This window comes from Carassius gibelio, chromosome A2 (assembly GCF_023724105.1).
Source record: "Carassius gibelio isolate Cgi1373 ecotype wild population from Czech Republic chromosome A2, carGib1.2-hapl.c, whole genome shotgun sequence".
NCBI lineage: Eukaryota > Metazoa > Chordata > Actinopteri > Cypriniformes > Cyprinidae > Carassius > Carassius gibelio.
Window position 1 is genome coordinate 26,130,341 of NC_068372.1, and position 8,789 is coordinate 26,139,129.

Consider the following 8,789-nt stretch of genomic DNA (forward strand, 5'->3'; position numbering starts at 1 on the left):
AACAGATGCTCGGACTGCAAAAGGTAAGCGTCGCAGTTTCTGACGCACAGGTTTTACTGTGGGGTCAATTTTTACCTTGTGGACAAAGTTTTTTACAAATCCTATTTCAGTATCTGTCAGGGTTGTGGTGTTGGTGGCCATGACCGAGGAGCAGACATTATCACCTTTTATTTGAAGTTTTAGGGCATAAATCAAGTCCATGCCTAACAAAGCAGTCCCTTTATCTACAATGAAGAATGTGGCAGCAGCTGACGCATTTGATACACACGCTTGTGCTTGCAGGCATCCGAGTACAGGTATGTATTCCTGTGTGTATGTCACCAGACGGATGGCAGGTGTTGATAATTGTGTGGCACTGAAATGGTGTTTATAAATGTGAAGAGGCAATATAGACACAGAAGAGCCTGTATCCACAACGAATTGTACTTTGGTGCTAGGTGAAGCAGGAGTATTGATAGACACTTCACAATGTAGTTTCTTTTGTACTTCAGCAGAATTATCTAGACACACCACTGTGACGTCATGCACTTGCACCTCGCACACATCACTTGCTGGGGCTGAACCGCACACACGAGCAAAATGTCCCTTCTTGTTGCATAAATACAAAACACCTTTGCAGCTGGGCACTGTGCTGAGTTAGCTAGGTGTTTTTCTGAACCGCATCTAAAACAAGACTTACGGTTGATGAAGCGTGGGCAGTAGTCGGACATGAATGGTGTTTCCCTCTCGCGTGATTTGGCTTGACGTGTACGGCACGCACTGGAGCATCTCTGTCGGCCGTCATTCTCTTGGCGTGTTCTGCCGCAGCTTCTAATTGTGATCCAAGTGTAGTAGCTTTCTGTAATGTCAGGTCCGTGTCGAGTAACAGCCTCTGTCTAATATCATCACTGTGCAAATGTTCCAGCAAGTGATCACAAATCATATCATCCACTTTATCACCAAAGTCACAGTTAGCGGTAAGTGCATGTAAAGCAGCAACGTACTGTTGTATGTTTTCGTGTGAAGCTTGTACTCTTTTTCTGAATGTATGGCGCTCCACGACAACATTAACTTTGGGCATGAAGTGTTTTTTTAAAAGCATCCACAGCAGAATCATATGTCTCACCCAGGGGCGATTCTAGGGTCCGAGCTTTAGGGGTGCTGAGCACACAATGAGCCCCACTGCCACCACCCACCCTCTTATCACACAAAAACAAACATTATGTCTATTGAAAAACAACTTTTATCATTTTAACATTGATTCAACTAACTCCAAAATCCAGATTTTTTCCTTTTTTTGAGACCTTTTCAGAACACCAGCTTAATTGTTAGAGTTCACACAGACACCCCTTGTACACCCCCAACATCCCCACTCATGACAGCTGCCCCATCGTAGGTCTGTTCCACACATTTCAACTGATCCCTTCTTTACCAACTGATTTTCAATTGCAGCTGTTATGGAAGTAGCATCAAACTGTGACCCCTCTGTAAGGGCTAGGAACCTTTCTTTGACGGCACCCTCAACAGACATGTATCTAACACAGAGTGCCAACTGTTCTGTCTTTCCATCCCTGGCCTCATCAGCCATAATGGCACACATATTTGCTCCCTTTATCTCACTGATGATATTTTCTTATGAGATTTAGCCGTCATTCTCTTTGTGTGCTCAGCCGCAGCTTCTAATTGTGATCCAAGTGTAGTAGCTTTCTGTAATGTCAGGTCCGTGTCGAGTAACAGCCTCTGTCTAATATCATCACTGTGCAAATGTTCCAGCAAGTGATCACAAATCATATCATCCACTTTATCACCAAAGTCACAGTTAGCGGTGAGTGCATGTAAAGCAGCAACGTACTGTTGTATGTTTTCGTGTAAAGCTTGTACTCTTTTTCTGAATGTATGGCGCTCCACGACAACATTAACTTTGGGCATGAAGTGTTCTTTTAAAGCATCGACAGCAGAATCATATGTCTCACCGGTGTCTGGCAGTACACAAAAGATCCGTTGACCCTCTGCGCCTAAACAATAGCCACTTTTCCACTGGCGAGCTTAAACCGGGCGTGCTAGTGCGGGCCAGGGCCAGTCGCGTTTCCATTGTCACTTCCGGGGCTTGATCGTGCCTTGCCGGGGCTTCCTCGGGGCCAACGGCCAGGGTTTTTTGGCCCGACGAAAACCTTAGGCCAAAGCGGGCCAGCTGGGTCTAGAGGAGGGGTTATGACAAAGGCGGAGTTTCTCCGCGTCTGGAGAGCGTCAGCGCTGCAGATCATTACAGAAAGATAACAGCTATATAACTTTAACATTAAAGACTTTTTCAAATCAGTTGAGTTCAAAAATCACTCTTACTCAGCAGCGAGTGTTTGAAATAACTTGATCCGATGTTGATTATAACTGCTATGTGTTTTATAAGTTTGATAAACTTGGTGAATACTTGTTTAAAATGTATGTTCTGCTTTAGTAACATGTTGTCATATATAATTTTATATTTTATTTATTTTTCATATTGTCTAAAATAGAGATAAGTCTCTTTCTAACTTGATATGTTCATGTGTATGTCTGCTTGCTTATGTGGTTTATCAGAATACAAATTTGTATAGTGACATGAATATTATAGTGATATAACAAGGTACATGTGGTTTATGATTAAATTTATAGGGTAGTCATAGTTCAGATCGCTTAAAAACTAAATTTAATTAAAAATGTACGTGCACATGCAGCATTTTATTGTGTGGTGGTACTGTAGGTGTACAGTAAAAAATAATTAAACAGCTTTTGAAAAAGATCAGTTATACTACATGATCTTTAGAATGTTTACAATGTTGCTAGGTTTAGGGGGTGATACAATAATCATTAATATGATGTGAATATGACTATAAAAGGCTCTACATATAATGTAGAAAATGTGTTGCAACAATTAATGCGAACATGTCTGGGTTCCTCAATAACCCATATCCTTCATTCGGTTCATATATATATATATATATATATATATATATATATATATATATATATATATATATATACACTTTTTTTTTTTTGATCCTGGTAAAATGTATATTTTTAGTGATGAGTAAAATTATTGTACATTTTTTGTTTTATATTGTGTGTGAATGTATAATGTGTTTATTTTCATTTAAAAAGAAGAAAACAAGACTTGGAGATGAACAGGGACGGACTGGGACTAAAAAACGGCCCTGGACTTTGACTAGGCCCGGTCCAAAGCAATCGGTGCGCGTAAACTCGACCACAACAACAATAACGCCTGGCATGAGTGTCACAAGACTTTAATTGTGGCTCATGATACTATATCATCCAAATTATAGCAATAGCACTGAAGTTGACAAGATGTTGAGCTGGAGTGGGTGTCTTGCTCTGCTCTTGGTCTAAGCTCAACCTGAATAAAATACAATGGAAGGAATTTTTGTTTTTTAAACAGGTTTTGTCCAAGATAGCATGGAATATTTTATATAATATGCTGTTATAACAGCATATTATTCCATGCTTTCTTAAAATGAATTTATTACTTATTAATCTTAATTTATACAGTAATTAATTAATTAATCTGACTGCACAGATAATAATACCACATATAAATGAAAATACACCATTACAAATGTAACTTCTGTATTCAAATTCTTCAAAGATGATAAGCATTAACTTTAATGTTTCCAACATTTTTAAAAGTAAAAGCACAACATATTTCTTAATATAAGCTAGTGCAAGTGACATTTTACAGCTAAAATGTTGAAGTTTAGCTGTTTTAACTGCTGTAATCATTAAAAATTTAGCAACCTGAATATCACTTCCTAACATCATCCCTAGCAAGTAACTTTCTTTCTCCTCTCATGTTCCATACTTGGATCTGGATCTTTCCTGTGGAACCAGCTCATCTTTCTGTCCCTCATCATCATCACTGGTGGCATGTTGCTGGATAGCTGTCTGGCTCACTTCTTCATTGCTGCTAATATTTAACTGCGAGGTGCTGCTTGGGAAATTTAGCGGCTTCAGTTTCCCACCCTTCTCTTTCCATTTTTACCCGCGGCCGCATTATGCATATTGTTTGTTTGTTTTTATGCTTCTTCTATGTAACGTTAATGTCTTTGCTGTTAATTTCTTCCTACTCTTCCACATAGACAGTAAAAGAAATGGACACAGCGACCCCATTGGAACTCAATTGAGACAAGTGAAGGCCATTTTTAGCCATTTTTAGCACTTCCGTTTGTGCCGCGCAGACTCAAACTAAGATTGATGACGTCAGCTACCTGTCTGACAGATGTAAATCTTCTAGTAGCTGTGCGTGCAAACTGCCATCGTTAATCTTGCAGAGACGGCGAGCTTGAGCGGGGAGTTCTTTGGCATGAGTGAGCAGGAGTAAGTATTCTGATTAATTATTTTGTATAGTATTTTAAAATGTAACGCCAGTACGCCATATTAAGTTAATTGCCTGCGAGCTTCTCCTCCTGTCTGTATGATAATTTCTCTACTGTGCGACAGAGAGTCGAGTGGTTATGACGCAATCGTTAGCCTCTTTTTACAAAAACTGTTTCTACGGGGCCATTATGTAACATAGAAGGTAATGGATCCCTTTATACATTGTCGTGTATCTTTAGAAATAAATAATGGACAAATGGAGTCTTTAAATGCCTCAGATGTAAAGTTATTCGCTGTCAAAGTGACGTCAAGGGTGGTCGGCTGGACGTTCTGTGATTCTCCAGACCACACAGATGGCCAGTCCCCCCCTGGAGATAAATGAATGTGAACACATGCATGAGAGGGAGAGAGAAAGAGACATGAATGCAACGTAATACCCGCGCCACGTGGTCCACAGATGCGTCTTCGGATAGAGAGCGCTACGGATAACATTGACGAATCACCGACAATAAAAAACGACAAATGGTCACGTCGTATGGATAGTTCACATGTTTTAACACAAAAGGTACAGTGTAAAGAGATGGGGATTGAATCTAACAAAATTGACAGGAGCGGCTGTGTCTAACACACAGACACACACACTCACACAGATGCAGAGAGACTCTAAGAGAGGGATGAAAAAGAGGAACATGTTTTAGAGGTTTCAACTGTACAATATTAATATAGTACTAAGAGTAAACTTTTATTATTAGATATTTTATTTAAAACCTATCATTATACAGTTTCTTTATCGATTTATTTCCATTGAATTATTATGATTTTATTATACAACTTTATTGATTGTTTTATGTCTATTTAATTATTAGGATTTTATTTTATACTTTTATTATACAACTTCTTTATTGGCTGTTTTTATTTCCATTTAATAATTGGGATTTTATTTTAAAAACCTTTGTTATACAACTCTATTGATTGTTTTTACTTTGAATTAATTATTAGGATTTTATTTTAAATCTTTTATTATACATCCTCTTTATCGATTGTTATATTTTAAATCTTTTATTTCCATTTCATTCTTGGAATTTTTATTTAAAACCTTTATTATATCACTGTGAAACGGTTTATACCGTCACCAGATTATATTTGAGGGTACATATTATGATATGAGGTCACATTATCCATAGCTCTTTTTCTGATTTCCTCAGATATCCGAGGTGGGTCCTATTTATCTAAGCGAATCCAATCTGATGCCGCTGGTGGGGAAACCCCGCCCCACACGTGACAGACCATAAAATCTTTCGCACTAAGTTCACCGGTCACCGGATGGTCACGCACACACTGGATTCATCTTTCACCTAAAGCACAGTTGTCACCGGATGGTCACGTACCGGAGGTCTGGTGTCTATTTTACAAAAAGGTGACCATCACACTTATCATTAGGGTAATCCTTACGACTTGATCTATTACAGACACACCTGACAAGTCACACCTGCCGATTATTCACGGATGGTACCATTTCACGGTGATGACGTATAACCCTGATTTATTACAAACAAATGGCATAGCAACACCTGTGATCATTAAAAGGTCATAGGTCAAGGTCGGGGGGGGGGGGGGGGGGGGGTCAAGGTCAAAAGGTCAAGGTCATGCGGGTAGGGGTCAAGGACAAAAATTTCAAGGTTTAAAGGTCACGGCCATGTGGGGGAGGGGTCAAAGGTCAAACCCATAAATCACTTGTTGACGTTTTGTGCAGAATAATAGCTACTAACATTATCTCAACTGTTATCAAATGTCAGGAATCAAAGCATCAGAATAGACCAGCTGTTCAGTCTAGATTGTGAAGGAAACAAACAAGGGAAATCTTTCATGCTACAGAAGATCACGTTAGACTGGGCTTCTGGGGAATTTTACTCTGAAAACTTTGATGTAGTTTTTCTATTGAAGTGTGATGAGATGAAGTCTTTCTCAGGAGATGAGCTTGAATGAGCTTTTGAGCTGGAGTTGCAGCTAGACATCAGATGATATCCCAGAGATGCAAGAGTTAACACCAGAGAAAGTACTCTTCGTAATTGATGGAATTGATGAGTTCTTTTTTATCCACATATTCTGACGTCGTTACCCACTAATCCATCGCAGAAAGCCCTACCAATGGACATTTTCTGCAGTCTGCTGAATGGACTGATTCTGCCTGAGTCTTTTCTGCTGGTTTCTAGATCACATTCTGATGGAGTGACGGAGCTCCTCATGGGTCCTCAGCATCTCACTGGGATTACAGGCTTCTCTGAGAGAGGGGTGCAGGAGTACTTCCAGAAGTTCTTTCAGGATGACCAGCTCTTCAGGAAAAAATATGAGAGTCTGAAGACAAATGAAACCCTTCTGATTGCCTGCTCTGTGCCTCTGCTGTGTTGGATGGTCTGTTTTTGTCTGAAGAAACACTTAACTGATGATGATCATGTGATGAGAAAACTAAAGACAACCACCTCCATATATGTGCTCTTTGTGTCCACTCTTAGAGCATCATGGTCACAGTCACTCTGTCCTTTCCACGCTGAAGAGTCTGGGTCTACTGGCAGGGGAAGGGATGAAGAAGCAGCAGGTCTTTTTTGATGAAAAGAGTCTGGCCAAAACTGGCTTAGATCCAGCTACTAGTGTGTTCTTGTATAAAATTAGTTTGAAAAGAAATTACAGACAGGTGCCAGTGTTTAACTAGAATAATTATATAGTCTTATAAAAATAATGTATGTTTTGGAACACTGCAGTATGGTGCTGTTATCAAATGTACATCTGTGTATCTGTCTGTTTCAGTTTGTCTTTGAGCTTCTCAGAGAAGAATCCGTCATTTCCAGCAGTCTTAAGCATCAGTCTCACATATCCACAATCAGAGATCTTCAGCATTGACTGGATACTCTTCTTACAGTGACTCAGCAAGACAGGAAAAGTAGCAGAAGAGTAAGAACAATATTCAATTTTGTAGATTTGCTTTTATCCATATATGTTTGTGTAAAAAATATTTTTGCAGCGCTTCAGCTCTTGATGAGCATGTTAGTTTGCTGCTGTCTTCATTTCACTCTGTGGCTTTGAAGACACTGAATCTGAAGCTGGTCAGTCTGAATGAGAGCTGGGCTTCTGGGATCATTTCCCTCGTCCAGACCTGCACCAGTCTACAGCAGCTCAGATGAGAGTCTTAAATCATGTTATTGGTTTCTACTCAAAGAACAGTGGCTAAATACATTTTTAGACATTTTTATAGTACATTATTGTGAATACTGATGATTTTTGTGTAACTTCAATATTGTAGGGTCTGTGTCACTGGATTGCTTTTGGAGGGGCTCATGTTACTGAAGAAATCACTGACCGATCCATACAGCACTGTGGTCATTGAAGGGTTTGTGTGCTCCATAGCTGTGCCGTTGACCTGTCTAATGATGTACACTGTTTAAGAAGGTTGATTTTGTTTTACTTGGTCAAGACCACAAAACAAAAGATGTTTTGCACAGCATGGACAGAAAATATGGAACATAAAATCAAAAATGTATATTAAATGTTGTTTGCCTTTTTAAATTAGCTAAATTAGTTTAGTGTTAAAATAATCCAGAATGTTCCTCATGTTTTAATTAAATATTTCACACACCAGATATTTGCTCTGCAATTTGTGATTTTGAAATACAATCAACAATAACTTGGTTTGCTTTTCATATCATGAAATTATTTTCATATTTCATATTTTATTTTATTAAAGTTATAGATTTTTAAGAGGAGATTTTAGGCATTTCTATTTATCACTCCACAAATCAGAAAACTGTCAGAAAAAGCAATAAACTATTACAAATCAGGCAAATGCTATATAAACAAACCCCTCTGTTAAAACCTTCAAAATACGGACAGGAAAAAAAAAACTGAAGTTTGGTGTATGTACATGCTAATGAAGTGGAGATTTGTCTCATTTTGTTATTTGTTATCGTTATGGAAATCTAGAGATGCACTTAAAGTGTAATAAAATTAAATCTTTAACGTGTAGCTGGAAGATCACTGTATATGTATGTCTTTCATACATTTATCATCTCAGGCTGAACATCTCTGAACCGTCTGTGTTCACATTATTGATTCTGATCAGTGGGTTCAGGTGGAGCCGTCAGTCTGTACAGATGAAGGGTCAGAGTTCAGGATCAGCACTCCGGCGGGTCGATTCGAGTGCAGCAGGACCAGAATGCGATGGGTCTGTGCTGGTGATGTCACACTCCAGTACCGTGCAGTGGATGGAGGTTTCCTCCGTGAAGAGCTGGAGAAACTTCAGTACGAGATTAATGTGACCGTAATCTCAGGAAAACAGGAGGAGGCCCATCTGCCTCATTACGCCTGTTTAGCAGAGTCAGACCCCTCTGATATAAAGGTCCTCAGTGTTGAAGAAGAGGGAATATCCTTGGAATCAGTGGAGTTGACTCGTT

General features: G+C 39.2%; 1 long non-coding RNA gene across 1 annotated transcript; it reads left to right on the plus strand.

Moving 5' to 3' along the window:
- Positions 1 to 4,232: 4,232 nt before the first annotated feature.
- Positions 4,233 to 7,963, plus strand: LOC127935125 (uncharacterized). The gene is made up of 4 exons (XR_008147983.1): positions 4,233 to 4,909; positions 5,550 to 5,761; positions 7,150 to 7,293; positions 7,643 to 7,963. It is a non-coding gene; the product is annotated as an uncharacterized LOC127935125 (long non-coding RNA).
- The last annotated feature ends 826 nt before the right edge of the window (positions 7,964 to 8,789 follow it).